The 15,627-nt window shown below is 36.8% G+C and overlaps 1 long non-coding RNA gene across 1 annotated transcript; it reads right to left on the bottom strand.

Annotated features, from left to right (window-relative positions):
• Positions 1-8,105: 8,105 nt before the first annotated feature.
• Positions 8,106-11,317, bottom strand: LOC127452028 (uncharacterized). The gene is made up of 2 exons (XR_007899189.1): positions 10,760-11,317; positions 8,106-10,558 (listed from the first exon to the last, which is right to left on the bottom strand). It is a non-coding gene; the product is annotated as an uncharacterized LOC127452028 (long non-coding RNA).
• Between the last annotated feature and the right edge of the window lie 4,310 nt (positions 11,318-15,627).

The following is a 15,627-nucleotide window of genomic DNA, read 5'->3' as shown; positions in this document are numbered from 1 at the left end:
TTCATTTTATACACCTGTGGCCATGGAAGTGATTGGAACACCTGAATTCAATTATTTGGATGGGTGAGCGAATACTTTTGGCAATATAGTGTAACTCAAAGTGATGGACGGGAAACTGAAAATCACTGACTTCCCTTCAGCAAATAATGTGTGAATCGGTCTGATTTCATGAACCTAGGTATTGCTAAACTGACTCAAGATCAGCCATACATTTTAGAATGATTCAGGTGTTCACTGTGGGATCAAACGGCCCTTGTGTCAAACTGCATTTCGAAACCGCATGACGTAATAAAGCCTCATTTGTTGAAGTCGCATGACTTGGCCTGTTTGATACGCGCTCCGAATCACTGCTTCCAAACAAAAGATTGGTAATGGTTTCCAAGCTTCGTGAAGCAGTGTTTTGAACATGCCCATCACTGTGGAGGATACCTGCAATATCACCTTACAATCTGGCCAAACACAGTCAAACGCATTTGTATGGGTTCGCTGTCAAAAGAATATACTTTTGAAGAGGTCGACCATGCACGAGAAGGAATGGCACGTTGAAAAACGAAGTATAGTCTTGCCGTGAGGAGACAGCATAATTTTATCTTTTTCAAACAGCCTTCGCACATCAGTATGATTCTTTAAAATGCTGTCTATGTAGGCAGCTCAGAAAGAAGTGTCTTTACAGGCACCCCGGAGAATCCGTGTATCATTCGTTCATTTCATATTCAATTAAGAATTCGATTATCGTTTACAAAACCGATATTAAAAAAAAACAAATAATGACTTGTATTTCGTCATTTCGATTTAATGCTCAAGTTAAAAATAGGACATTGGAAAAATAGCCACGGGACGCTGTGCGTTTTGATTATTTGATTTCACTAATATATGGCTTGCATATTTCATTCGCACATATGGGTGGGCCTGAAACGCCCCTTTCTTCTGATTGGTCAACCTGCACCGTCGTCTTCCTCATTGCTGTGAGACAGAATAAAAGTTCTCTGCTGTTTAATTGTTCAGCGCTATTTCTCTCATCAAGTAGTCAGACGTAGTGCCTACACACAACCGTAAAATGTTTACTGAATGCAGACAGGGTTTCGTCTTCATGCGATTCAGCATTAAGACAATCATTGCCACGTGAAGCAATTGATAAGAGCAACGCACTAACACACACACACACACACACACACACACACACACACACAATTAAGGTGTTTATTAAGATTAATCCCTCGCTCTGTAAGCCAAACGTCAGGGACTATACAGACTTAACGTAGGGTGCATCCAAGACAGATGAGCATTCATGCCAGTGAATTATAACAGCTACAACATTAAATAACATATGATAGATGATGATGATAATAATAACAAATACATTGGAAGATATTATTACATTTAATATTTAATATAAGACAATACGTTTTTACATGGCAGCGAGGAGTACTGATTTCAAGCTCAGATCATGCTAACATCCATGTTTTTGAGTGGGAATATGGTGGCCTTTACCTACTGGGTCGTATATGCTGCAGTTTTGTGTGTCTTTTATTATTGGACAAATGTGAAGGCTATTTGTTAATGTTGACTTTAAATTCACTGGTCGAGCTTTCGTGAACTTCCTTAAGCATAGTTTCCATGATGAGCAAGTCCCTCATACCTAAACTCCCACAGCGGGGTAAAGTTAGTTTTAGGTTCGATATTTTTTGATATTCGGTTTCTCGTACCTGCACTCTCTGCCGGCGGCAAGTTTGCACAGATTTCGCACACTTGGCTTGATGTTATGGTGTACAAATATAAATGGTAATTAACTATAATATACAGGCATAAAACACTGCACTCAGAACTGTCAATTGGTGTGGCTGCAGAATTATGACTGAAAATAAGAACTGTAATTTAAGTGAATGAGCTCACTCTCAATTCACAAGAGTAAGAATAACTTTTAACAACTACAAATTCTCCAGCTGCAATAAGGCCAAGGCCATACATCCACAGATGTAATTAAATAACAGTAATAGTAGTTAACTAATGCAAACGAATACAACCTTATTGTAAATCATTTAATTACAGTACAGTCATTTTTATTTTAGTTTAATACATTAAAATTGCTGTATTACATTGAGAATGTAATGAGAACCCCTTTTCAGTATAATGGGAATTAAAATAATAAAAAAAAAAGTTAAATGTGTGGACATACTACAGTAATGAGAATTTATGGGGAAAATGTGCTTAATTGTAAAAAAAAAAAATTAAAAAAAAAATTACAATGCAAAAAATGGTAATGGTCCTAATAATAGGATTTATTTATTTATTATTATTATTTTTTTTAAATAATTTATTTTGCAATTTATGGTGAAAGTGTGCTTTTAATTGTAAAAAACAAAAAATAACAATGCACAAAATGGCAATGGTCCTTATGATATACATGTTCCCTTTTTTATTTGTTATTATTTTATGTTGAAATATGACCTTGACGTCTTTTTGTGAGATATGTATTCGTCTAGGTAGGCAACTCAGTAACTTGTTTTTAGAACCAAGAGTTAAAGTTAATATTTCACCCATTCAAGTGCTTAATTGACATCTTAACATTAAAAGATGACAAAATTGTTTTGGCCCCCATGGTGAGTCAGTTTGTTGTTTATTTCCAGTGAAAGAGCTTCACAAACCCGTTTGATTGAAATAGTCTTTCACGTGTCTGTTATATCAGCAGGAGAAGCTACTGAATAACGCAAAAGATGGAAGTCAAACGCACGCAGTGCAAAAGATGCGACCCTTCCAATTATCTGCGAGGTGTGATGTGGTGAAGGGGGGCGTTCTCGACCCCTCTCACAGCTCTCGGATAACAGAGGTGCGAGCTGTAAAACAAGCCTCACAAACAGATGCAGGAGTGAGATGGTAAATGTTGGTTTTCACACACTCATACGGGGAACTAAAGTGGGTTTTACACCCCTGCAGGGGGTAATAAAGTGAGTTAAAGCATCACACTTCTGTAAACTTAATCTACACGGTTTTAATTACTATTTGGCGCCTCTCTCTCCCTCTTTCTCTGCATCACTCCGTCTGCAGCCAGTTCTCGGCTTGAGCTCTAGTTGACAGTTGAGAAAACGAGATTTGCTCAGTTGGGGTTCCTGTTTGACTGATCGGCATGGAGCAAATTAAGAGCAAGCTACACACACACACACACACACACACACACACACACACACACACACACACACAGACTTCCCCCATCTCTGTTTGTATTGCCTTTTTTCTTCTGAAGTACCGGATCCAAAAGACCTTCCTATAATCAACAGTGTCCGAATACATACAAACGTCACACACAAAGTGTTCTGTGTTATTCTGTCTATTGTTCTCAACAAAATGAAAATTCTTTCATCATTTACTCACCTTCATGTTGTTCCACACCCGCATGGCTTTCTTTTATTAAATGAAACTCAAAAAGAGTTGTCTAGGAGAATATTCAGGTTGATCTTACACCGATTATACTTAATTTTATGTTTAAAGTCATTTAAACTCTTTTTTTTTTTTTCTGTTTTCCTTAAATGGGGAAAAATAAAAAAGATAAAATATGTGGATTTTAACTCTGACTATGCATTGCTTGTAAACATCTTGACCAGTATTCTTAGTAGAGTTCGACCGATAGTGGATTTTGCCGATACCGTTAACTAAGGTGGTGGAAAGGCCAATAACCGATTAATTGGAAGATAGTTTTTAAAATCAATTTATTAAATGTTTTAAACATTTCTTAGTCTTCTGTTACTATGATGGACACAGACATAGAGGCTAAAAGAGTCCAAAATGAATAAAATCCTAGATGCAGTTTATTGTTCAACCAAAATACCATTTAAATACCAAAGATTTGGTGCAGAAAGCAGGACTTTTAACCCCAAAACACACAAGGGACTCTTATTTTGAAATGCAGTGACTTGGCTCCGTTACGATAGCAATTACAAAATATGCATTGAAGTGAGGATAAAAATATAACTGAATATTGTCAATGATAAAATATTTAATTAAATCAGTGTAAATTAAAAAAAAAACTATTGGCAACTATCTGCATAGTTCCAAAGAGCAACTATCGGCACCGATTAATCAGTAAAACCGATATATCGTCTACCTCTACTGTATGTTACTGATTACAATTTTAGTTGTGTTATTTGTAATCAGCACCAGATTACATAATAAATTAAACTATCGGCAACTATCGGCATAAATCTGTGTTCCAAAGAGCGACTATCGGCACCGATTAATCTGTAAAATGATATATCAGTCTACCTCTACTGTATGTTACTGATTACAATTTTAGTTGTCACTTGTAATCAGCACCAGATTACATCATAAATTAAACTATCGGCAACTATCGACATAGATTTTTGCCAATAACCGATAGCTCCAAAGAGCAACTATCAGCACCAATTAATCGGTAAAACCGATATATCGGTCTACCTCTAGTTCTTAGCAGCATATTCAAAGTGCGCAAGTGTTGTGTGCATATCCATTCACGTTTTGACGTCAAAAGTAGAGATTAATCAAATTTCAAATGACAAAAAGCACTATAAAAATATAATACCATGTCTTCTGAAGCTGTACGGTAGCTTTGTGTGAGGAATAGACAAAATTGAAAAAAAATTTTAATTGAAAAATACGTCAATGATGTGAAACGTCCACCCCTGGTGTTTGCTAGTTCGAATTCAGGGCGTGCTGAGTGACTCCAGCCAGGTCTCCTAAGCAACCAAATTGGCCCGGTTGCTAGGGATGGTAGAGTCACATGGGATAACCTCCTCGTGGTCGCTATAATGTGGTTCGTTCTCGGTGGGGCGCGTGGTGAGTTGTGTGTGGATGCTGCGGTGAATGGTGTGAAGCATCCACACACGCTATGTCTCCGTGGCAACGCACTCAACAAGCTACGTGATAAGATGTGCGGGTTGACGGTCTCAGACGTGGAGGCAACTAAGATTCGTCCTCCGCCACACAGATTGAGGCGAATCGCTACGTGACCAGGAGGACTTAAAAGCGCACTGGGAATTGGGCATTCCAAATTGGGTGAAAAAGAGGGGAAATCACAAAAAATTCAAAAAAATAAACAAATGATGTAAAACGTCACTGGTTTTCCTGTCCTGTCACTTATGGCAAAATTGACATGATGCAACCTGACTCATATATTGAGGAATATAGCGCACAATTCATATGGACTACATTTATGGGATTTTTATGGTACTTTTTAGTCCTGTTTGAAGCTTGACAGCCTCAGTCCCCATCCACTTGCATTGTATGGAAAATAGCAGTGCAATTATTTTCCTAGATAACTGTGTTCCACTTAAAGGAAATCATATGTATTTCAAACTCGATGAGGGTGAGACACCAAAACGTACAATATTGACCGCATGTGAAACGTAATCATTTTAAGTTTTAACAACTTTAGAGACGTGCAAATGTTTACGGAGCTTTAGTAAACCTATGAATATTGAAATCATGAAATTAATCGGTAAATTTTATTGCATTTATAATCAATGAGATTAATTAAATGTTCAAAGCTATCATTTATTTAATGCAGTTGATCCATTTACCCTATTTGACATTATAACGTATAGTTCCGTGTGAGTTTTGGTGCCGTTTTCAACTCATTTTAAAGGTTTATTTCACTTTAACCAAAACTAAACTCTAAAATGTTAAAATGAATAAACATTCTGCAATCGTTTAATCCTTTCCTTTGCATACATTTTTTTTTATACATTTTTTTTTGCCATGGGACACAAAAGGTGTTTTAAGAATATGCTGTGTCTCATAAACAAAATACCATGAAATAAACCACAAAAGCATCGTAAAACAATCATAAAATTAATACATTTTATTCATAAGCCCAACAGCACTTACCACTTTGGCCACTGGGGGCAGTGTTTCGAATTTCGGTAAGTACAGACCGATTTTAACTTTCCTTTTTCACTATGAGATCAGTCCGGCCCGTAACAGCCATAACTGTGAACTCCCACATTGATTTCAAAATTTAAAAATTGCCGCCTTAAGAAGCGTTACGACACAGATTTCACAGCTGTGATGTCAAATTCTCATTGGCGCTCACATGTTTTGTGACCAAAAGTGACATGCCATATTCCCCTTTAAATGAGATTTGACGGCTTCACAGAGTGGATCAGGAGAATATTTTTAAACATTTGTAACTTTATCTCACTCAAAACTATTGTTTGCCGTCAAGGAGCATATCTACTTTTGTACTGCCTTTTGCCCTTTTTCTGAATAAATTGTGATTTACACTTATCTGCCTCTTATGTTTTTATTATGGTTAAACTTTAAACGTACAAACATATGTATGTTTAAATGTTACGTACGAATTGTTGCGTATACTAACGAGGTCGGGCTGATGAACTGTTCCTTTAAGATCCGCAGCAGACAGAACAAACACTCTCATTTCCTCTCTCTGGGGCTCGTTAGTTCTTCAGAATGAATGTAAATATAAGGTCTTTTCACACTGGAGATGTACTGCTATTGTGCAGCACGTTATCTTGCAGATAGGATGCATACAGGCAGACAGACAGGCCACAATAGCAGCACAAATCTGTCTGCATGCAGAGAGACACTGAGGTTTACCTGCTGCTGCTCAGGAGGGGAGAACGAGAGAGAGACAGAGAACTGGAGCCAGTGTAATGAACTGTGAAATTCAGCCGTACAGACTCTATAGAACCAGAACCAGCACTTGCATTTAATCACACCATAAATAACTCGAAACTGAACTGTTATTGTATTAAGAAGCTGTGCAGAATAAATTCAGTTAATAGCAAGAACAGTCAATACTTATAGAAATGTGCCTCTCTCTATCTCTCCATTTTCTATTCGTTGTGCTTTGTTGGTATGAAAACAACTGTACATTTGTATCTTTAAAAGTATTTGCAGCGTAGCTACGCACAATGAGGGATGTAAAATAAGAAAAATCAAGTTTAAGGATAGTGCAAATGAAATAAGCAAGCAATATTAAATCAAATAAAGCAACATTATGTTGTATTGCAATATGCAAAATAAATAAGACAAATTGTAGAGTAAACCTAAAGGTACTTATTTTTAGTTTTGAGTTTTAATGTGCTTGTATTGGATAATTTAAGAACTGCATTCGCACAATGAGGAAAGTAAAAAGAAAAAGGATAAATTATTAGATATTGGTGCAAATGGGGAAAAAACAAGCAATATTAAGAAATAAAATAAAGTTACATATTTTACAATATTTATATTATATAAATTATAGTATTTTATATTGTCCTCCTGAGACCCCGCGACCCTTCTCTATCAGCTATACATAATTTAATTTAAAGCAACTGATCTCAGTTCAGGAGACTCTGTGCTGTCAGTAAAGGGTTAAACTTTCGACCCACGGAGTCATGTGACAGAACAACATGGTGCTGATCACAGCGGAGTTTGTCTTTGTGAGAAACGCCAACAAATCTACATCTGGTAAGAAATTTTATTACGTTTTTACACTGAAACCTGTTTGAGTCAAAAGATCAGAGTCTCTAGTTTCATCCGATATGCCATTTTTAAAATTTAAGTGATTTATCGTGAAACGGCACGCTATTAAACACAAAAACCACATATGTGGACTGTAAACTCAGCTTCATTAAAAATATCCTATATTTACTGTCTGTGCATTATCACAATGAGAATCAATGGATGCATCCAAAAGCTGAAACATGTTACTTTCAGAGGCTTTATATGGAGTTAGGATGAAAATAAGGTGCATTTCAAACTGTTCTGAGACCAGTGCAGACAGACAGCACACTGGAGGTTAAGTCATTCACTAAATAGGGAGCAAGGGGACATCCTATATCTCTCTATACAGTTAAGTGCATTCACTCCTAAAATATATATATTATCAGTCATGCTCAGGTCTCAGGAGGTTAATTTACAATATGCAAAAAAAAAAAAAAAAAAAAAAAAAAAAAAATATGTAACCCAAAAGCTGTAATCACTTTCAGTATGAAGTTTTATTGTGGATTATTGCACAATAAAAAATATGCATTTGTTTTGCAAAGTGTTTGCGTACATCATACAGCAGCAAATATTTAAAATGAAGTAAAATTACAAAAGTGCTGTGTAAACCATAAAATAATAAATCAGTGTCAGTTTAATGTGCTTTATTTCCATGACAAATAATGATACATGGGTTTGAGGTTTGTTTGAATCGCTAATCCAACTATGAATAATAGTAACGGTGAGGCTATTCTTGGCAAACACGGCAAATTAAACACTTATTTCATTATAAAATACAGTAACAAACCCGTTTCTGTACAGTGTCTGAATACATTAAACTGTTATAATGTCTAATAATAATAATAATAATAATAATACCTTTGCTCTGAACAATATATATATATATATATATATATATATATATATATATATATATATATATATATATATTTATTTATTTATTTTTATTTTTTTCGGAACCCAAGCACCCCCTTGCGGCCCCCTGGGGGTCTCCGGACCCCAGTTTGAAAACCCCTGTCCTAGATGACACTTTTTGCTTTGAAGTCCATTAAGGGGTCAATTTCAAAGTACTTATTTGGCATGATTGTGTTTACACACAATATTGTCAAAGCATCAATATACACACACACACACACACACACACACACACACACAAATAATATTATTAATTAAACAGTAACAATAACAATATACTGTACAGTATACACTATTAAATAAACTTTAACAAGACATCAATGAACATAGAAAATACTGTTACACTCTCATTTCCTCTCTCTGGGGCTCGTTAACGTGTTCGCTGTATAGAAAATTAGTTTTCTGTAGAGTGGTGTCCAAACGTCTCAGTCCACATTGAAAATCTGGGATTTCTACGTTTTTAGAATTTTGTCAAAAATAAAACAAATGGGGGTCTGGGTAGCTCAGTGGTAAAATACGCTGGCTACCACCCCTGGAGTTCGCCAACCAGGTCTCCTAAGCAACCAAATTGGCCCGGTTGCTAGGGAGGGTACAGTCACATGGTGTAACCTCCTCGTGGTCGCTATAATGTGGTTTGTTTTCGGTGGGGCGCGTGGTGAGTTGTGCGTGGTTGCCGCGGTGGATGCCGTGAAGCCTCCACACACGCTATGTCTCCGTGGCAACGCGCTCAACATGCCACATGATAAGATGCGCGGGTTGACGGTCTCAGAGGCGGAGGCAACTGGGATTCGTCCTCCGCCACACGGATTGAGGCGAGTCATTACACCACCACGAGGACTTAAAAAAGCACATTGGGAATTGGGCATTCCAAATTAGGGAGAAAAGGAAAAAAATAAATAAATGTCATGACATGATCATCAGGTTTTGTTCATGTTCAGCTCCAGTTTGTGCTGTCATTAATGCAAAAAAGACTCATACCAAATACTAAGACATTCGCAAATGATTGTGTATTTTTCAGTTCAACTTTATACTCATTGTTATGCTGATAATATAATGTCTAATGAAAAATGTTACATTTCTGTTGTGGTCTCAGAATTTTGGACCCAATAGAATGTCATGCAGAATAACTGATTCATATATTACACACACAGTCCGTCACAGGTATTAAGCGGGCGTCTCCAGGCTGTGCGTGGTATGACATCATCATCCAGCGCATCGAATCGATGTGTTTTCTCTTGGCTGCTTCAAATCACCTCAGTGTGTATGTGTGTGTTTAGTGGTGTTAAAAGTGAGAGTGTGTGTGTCAGACACATCGACTCCGCTGCTGTGATGGATGGTCTGTGTTTTAAGACAGATGACAGTGTGTGTATGGCCATGTGTTTGAAGCCCTCTCTGTGTGTGTGTTATTCCAAAGTGTGTGTAACACAGGCCAAACTAATGTTTGTTTACACTGCCACACTGAAGGAGTGATTTAAAAACAGCCAGTGTGAGTGTGTAGTATGCTCGGTAAACAACCCTTTGAAATGTAGAAGACTGTTAAAGCCGTATAGGAATCCTAAACACAACCAGAACTCAAACACACTCACACACACACACACACACACACACACATTGGTTTTACTATATTAGTGAGGATGTAGAGAGTAGTTTACAGTTTTCAACCGGTAATATGTTAGTAAATACATATACTAACATGATTCTATATGATGGTGTACAATGGGGCTAAAGCCCTGCCAATGGTAAAAGACCTATTGAATATAATTTACTCCTAAAACATCAGATTGCAGAAATATCTGTTACAGCACCTTCCTAAAAAAATATCCTTGACCAATGTTTGCCACGTAAAAAAATAAATAATAATAATAATTTTAAATTTTTTTAAATATGGTTACTCCCTTCCACCCCTGGAGTTCCCTAGTTCGAATCCCAGGGCGTGCTGAGTGACTCCAGCAAGGTCTCCTAAGCAACCAAATTGGCCTGGTTGCTAGGGAGAGTAGAGTCACATGGGGTAAACTCCTCGTGGTCACTATAATGTGGTTCGTTCTCGGTGGGGTGCGTGGTGAGTTGAGCGTGGTTGCCGCGGTGGATGGCGTGAAGCCTCCACACGTGCTATATCTCCTCAATATGGGTCAAATATGACCCGAAGGACAAAAGGAGGGTGCAGTTTCTAAAGACAATTGGAGGATTAAAGCAAAACATGATTTATGAGCTTTTAAAATAGTGAGCAGCACCTCAAAATGTACTTTTCATCATGTTTTACTATATGAGTGAGGATGACCAAATACATTTGTCAAAATGTGCAGCATACAGTTGCACACACTGGGTTGAATGCTACGTATATTCCACAATGCAAAGTGCACCAACTGACCTTCCAGAATTCCAGCGTGAAGAATCATAAGAAATATCCACTGCTTTTTTTAAATCTTTCTTTAATCATTAGCTGTATGACTCCAGCCAGGCTTCCTAAGCAACCAATTGGCCCGGTTGCTAGGGTGGGTAGAGTCACGCTGGGTTAACCTCCTCGTGGTCTCTATAATGTGGTTCTCGTTCTCGGTGGGGCACGTGGTGAGTTGTGCATGGATGCAGTGGAGAATAGCGTGGGCCTCCACATGCGCTAGGTCTCCACGGTACTGTGCTCAACAAGCCACGTGATAAGATGCGCGGATTGACTGTCTCAGACGCGAAGTCACTACGCCACCACGAGGACTTAGAGCACATTGGAAATTGGGCATTCCAAATTGGGGAGAAAAGGGGAGAAAATAAAAAAATACATAAAAAAAAAAAATATTAGGTGTGTACCAATGGAGCGCAAAAGTAAATATCGCATTTTCTCCATAAGGGTGTAGATTTTTAATGATAATTTAGAAACTGGTGTCAATGGTGTGTCTGTGTGTGTGTGTGTGTGTGTGTGTGTGTGTATATATATATATATATATATATATATATATATATATATATATATATATATATATATATAACTACATTACCCATGATCCTGCAGTGAAAGATCCACCGATTAGAGAATCGTGGCGAGCAAAGCATGCCAAAAGGGCTCTGCAGTGATCGCATACTCCCATGACACACTGTGAACCCTCAGACTACACTCTTAGATTAAAAAGTTCTTTAGGGTTCTATTTAGAACCCTAGATTTCTTTACTCCGCTCTAAAGAACCCTTTATGCAAAAAGGTTCTATTTACAAAGATTTAAAAAAAAAAAAAAAAAAAAAAAAGAACCCTTTTTGCATATGAACTTTTTAATTCACATTTCTATTAAAAGTTTTTCTGGCAATAAAACAAAAAATAAACGTAAAAGCTAAAATGTTACGATTCCAAGTTGGGAATCTCTAAAAGGTTCTATATAGAACCTTTTCGCTTTGTTCGAAGAACCCTTCAGGGTTCTTTTGATGACCTTTTAGGGGTTCCAAATATGAAGCGAGCGATAGAACCCTTTTGAGTTCTATATGGAACCTAAGGGTTCTAAGAGTGTTATATATCTGTATATATCTGAATATTTTGAATTAAAACTAAAATATATTGTTTCCAAACTGATCAACAACTTCAAATCAATAGTCTTATATTTTTCTGTTGTTTTTAATCCGATTACGTCATTTGCAATGCTTCATGGGATTGTAGTCCATTCTCCCATTAAAGACGTTAAGTACACAGTCTTGTACCTTTTGTCTTTTTATCCGATTTTTAAATACTTTTTTGCTTCAAATCAAAGTTTTCAATGTTGTGATTCATCTCAGAGCTGGCTGGTTTGGTTTGTGGCTTACAACTCTTTTATGAAGGATTTTATGAAATGCCTATGGAAAAAAATGAATGGGGAAAAATACTTCCGGAACCAAGACAGCTGAAGAAGAACCCTTACATTGTATTCAAGATTTGGATCAGTGCGTTTTACATTATAATTTTTCAAAATAGTAAGCCATCAGTACCTATATGATGTACTATTTAAGGTGGATTTTTTTGAGTGTGTATTCTTGCATACTTTTTGGGCTAATATATATATATATATATATATATATATATATATATATATATATATATATATATATATATATTAGATACAGTATAGGATGAGACAGGTCATATCGCTGAATATGGCGGCAGTATGAATTGAAGTCCCGCCTCACAGTTAAAGAGCCAATCACCTTTTGGTTAGACATCGGCTGTCAGTATTTATATATTTATATATTTATTTATATGATCTGAGCTAAGGTGCAGTAAGCAGTATGCTAGTATTCTATTTTGAACACAGCTAGTGAGAGACAGAGAGAGAGATGAAGTGTGTGTGTCATATTCTGTTTATGCATACCAGGTCAGTGTGAGTGTTGGTGCATCTCTGTAATGTTTACACAAGTGCATTCTGGGTGAATTCCTGCTCCACTGCTATAAATTTCCCCAGTGAGTGCTGGGCGTCACTGTAATGCTGTCAGTTCACACCAGCTGTGTCAGTGTTTATGACATCACGAAGTCGGTGTGCTTCTTAAGCATTTAGCGTGATGATGTTTGTGAGTGTAATAAGAAGAATATATGAAAAACAAATGATTGTCCACTCAGACAGGCTCACAGAGGAAATATAACTCAGCAAAGGTGTGTGGTTTGCCTCTTTAAAGGGATAGTTCACACAGAAATGAAAATCATTTACTCACCCTCTTGTTGTTCCAACCCGTATGACTTGCTTTCTTTGGTAGAACACAAAAGGAAATGTTATGCAGAATATTCACACTTAACTTTTCCATACAATGCAAGTGAATGAGGACTAAATTAATCAATAATATAAAATTACAAAAAAGAGCCATAAAAGTAATCCATATGAATTGAGAAGCAATGTTCAATGTTTTAAAAAGTCAAATGATGGGAGGAACATACTTACATTTTATTTGAAATTTTCTTATTTTAAATAATTACTTGCTGAAAATCATTCTTTCCGCTGCAGCTCTCCGATATCATTCACAGTCATGTACATTAAAATATGACATGGGCATGGGTTTGACGTCAATACCGATCGGTCTGTGTGAACCTATGAAAATTTATGACGTTAGACCTGGCATTACATGTGCTGATGTGCCATTTTTGAATGTACACTCAAAAAAATTAACTTTCATTATTGTCAGTTTTACTCAATCAAAATTATTCAAAAAGTTAATGTAACCAAAGGAACTTAAATTAACATGTTTATACTTCAACCCCAATTCAAAAAAAGTTGGGACAGTATGAAAAATGCTAATAAAAACAAAATGTAGTGATTTGTAAATTATATTCACCCTTTGCTATATTGAAAGCTCTACAACTACACATTATATGATGTTTTTTATGTACAGTAATTTCAAATCAGATGATTGCAACATGCTCCAAAAAAGTTGGGACAGTCGAGTGTTTACCCCTGTGAAACATCACCATTTCTTCTAATAACACTTATTAAGTATTTAGGCACTGAAGACACAAGTGTGTTCAGTTTAGAAAGTAGAATTTTCCCCCATTCATCCATTATGCAGGTCTTCAGCTGCACAACTGTACGGGGTCTTTGTTGCCGGATGGTGCGCTTCATAATGCACCACACATTCTCAATTAGAGATGGTCAGGACTGCAGGCAGGCCAATCTAGCACCCGCACTCTCTGCTTATTCGGCCAGTATGTGGTTTGAAGTTGTCCTGCAGGAAAATACAGGGACGTCCCTGGAAAAGACTGGTGAGCTGGATGACAGTATATGTTGCTCCAAAATGTGTACATATCTGTCTGCATTCATGGTGTTCTCACAGATGTGCGAGTTATCCATGCCATGGGCACTGACACACCCCTGGCCCATACAGACACTGGCTTTTGAACATGACGCTGATAACAGCTTGGATGGTTCTTTTCCTCTTTGGCCCAGATAACGATAAAGACAGCTGTGTTTTTCAAAAACTATTTGAAATGTGGACTCTTCAGACCAAAAAACACAGTTCCACTGTTCTACTTTCCATCTAAGATGAGACCGAGCCCAGAGAAGTCGGCAGCGCTTCTGGACAGTGTTGATGTATGGCTTCTCCTTTACATAGTAAAGTCTTAACTTGCATCTGTGGATGCAGCGGCTAGTGGTGTTGACTGACAAAGGATTACTAAAGTAATCCCAAGCCCATGTTCATGATATCCATTACAGATGAATGATGTTTTTTAAAACAGTGACATCTGAGGGATCAGAGATCACACGCATTCAGAAGTGGTTTTCATCTTGCCCTTTACACACCGAGATTTGACCAGATTCCTTGAATCTTTAACTATATTGTGCACTGTAGAGGGTGAAATGCCCAAATGCTCTTGAAGGACTAGGCTGTTTTTGGAGGCTCCTTATATACTATGACACAATTGCCTCACCTGTTTAACATCTCCTGTTTCACATCACCTTGTTATTTCAACTCGTCAAATTGTTATTAGTCTTAAATTGCCCGTCTCAACTTTTTTGGAGCGTGTTGCAATCATCTCATTTTAAATCATTTGTAAATTTTCAAAAACCAATAAAATTCACAAGGTAAAACATCATATAATGTGTAGTTGTGTTTTCAGTATAGCAAAGGGTGAATATAATTTACAAATCATTCCTTTTTGTTTTTATTCGCATTTTTCATACTGTCCCAACTTTTGGAATTGGGGTTGTACTCAAAATCATGTAAACAAAGGAACTTAAATTTGCAGAGTAGATTTAACTTAGTGTCTTGTCAACTTAACTTAATCCATGTGCATTGGGACAACATGAATATTTTTGTTTGGTTTGAAACTAGGCAGATGATTATTAGTTTCCAGCATGCTTTGCATGAGACCAGACAGGGAGAGTAAATGTTCAATTGAAATGTTATTTTATGTGTCTTTGTCCAAGATGAATATAAAGGAGAAGACTTGTTTGTGTTTAATGTTGAGATTTAGTAGAATTTCTGTTATGTTCTGGGTGAAGAGTGGAGCCTGCGCCTAAGATGAGGACCAACACATTTTGAGTATTCCACATATTACTTTGAGCTATTGCTGTGCTAACCATAACATAGTGACTAAGTTGCACTCAGAAGTGCCTCTCACTAGCATGCATTTAGTATGCTAAAATGTTCTGTCACTAACTAGCATATCATTAAGAGTTTCATTTGAGTTGTTTTGACATGTTACATTTTGTTGGGTTTACTAGATTCAGTTACGTTCCCTCTACTTAAAGTATTCAAGTTGTAATTACATGGTAATTTTAGTTTATGAAAACTAATTTCAAGC

This window comes from Myxocyprinus asiaticus, chromosome 14, assembly GCF_019703515.2.
Source record: "Myxocyprinus asiaticus isolate MX2 ecotype Aquarium Trade chromosome 14, UBuf_Myxa_2, whole genome shotgun sequence".
NCBI lineage: Eukaryota > Metazoa > Chordata > Actinopteri > Cypriniformes > Catostomidae > Myxocyprinus > Myxocyprinus asiaticus.
This window is presented reverse-complemented; position numbering and strand designations above follow the sequence as displayed.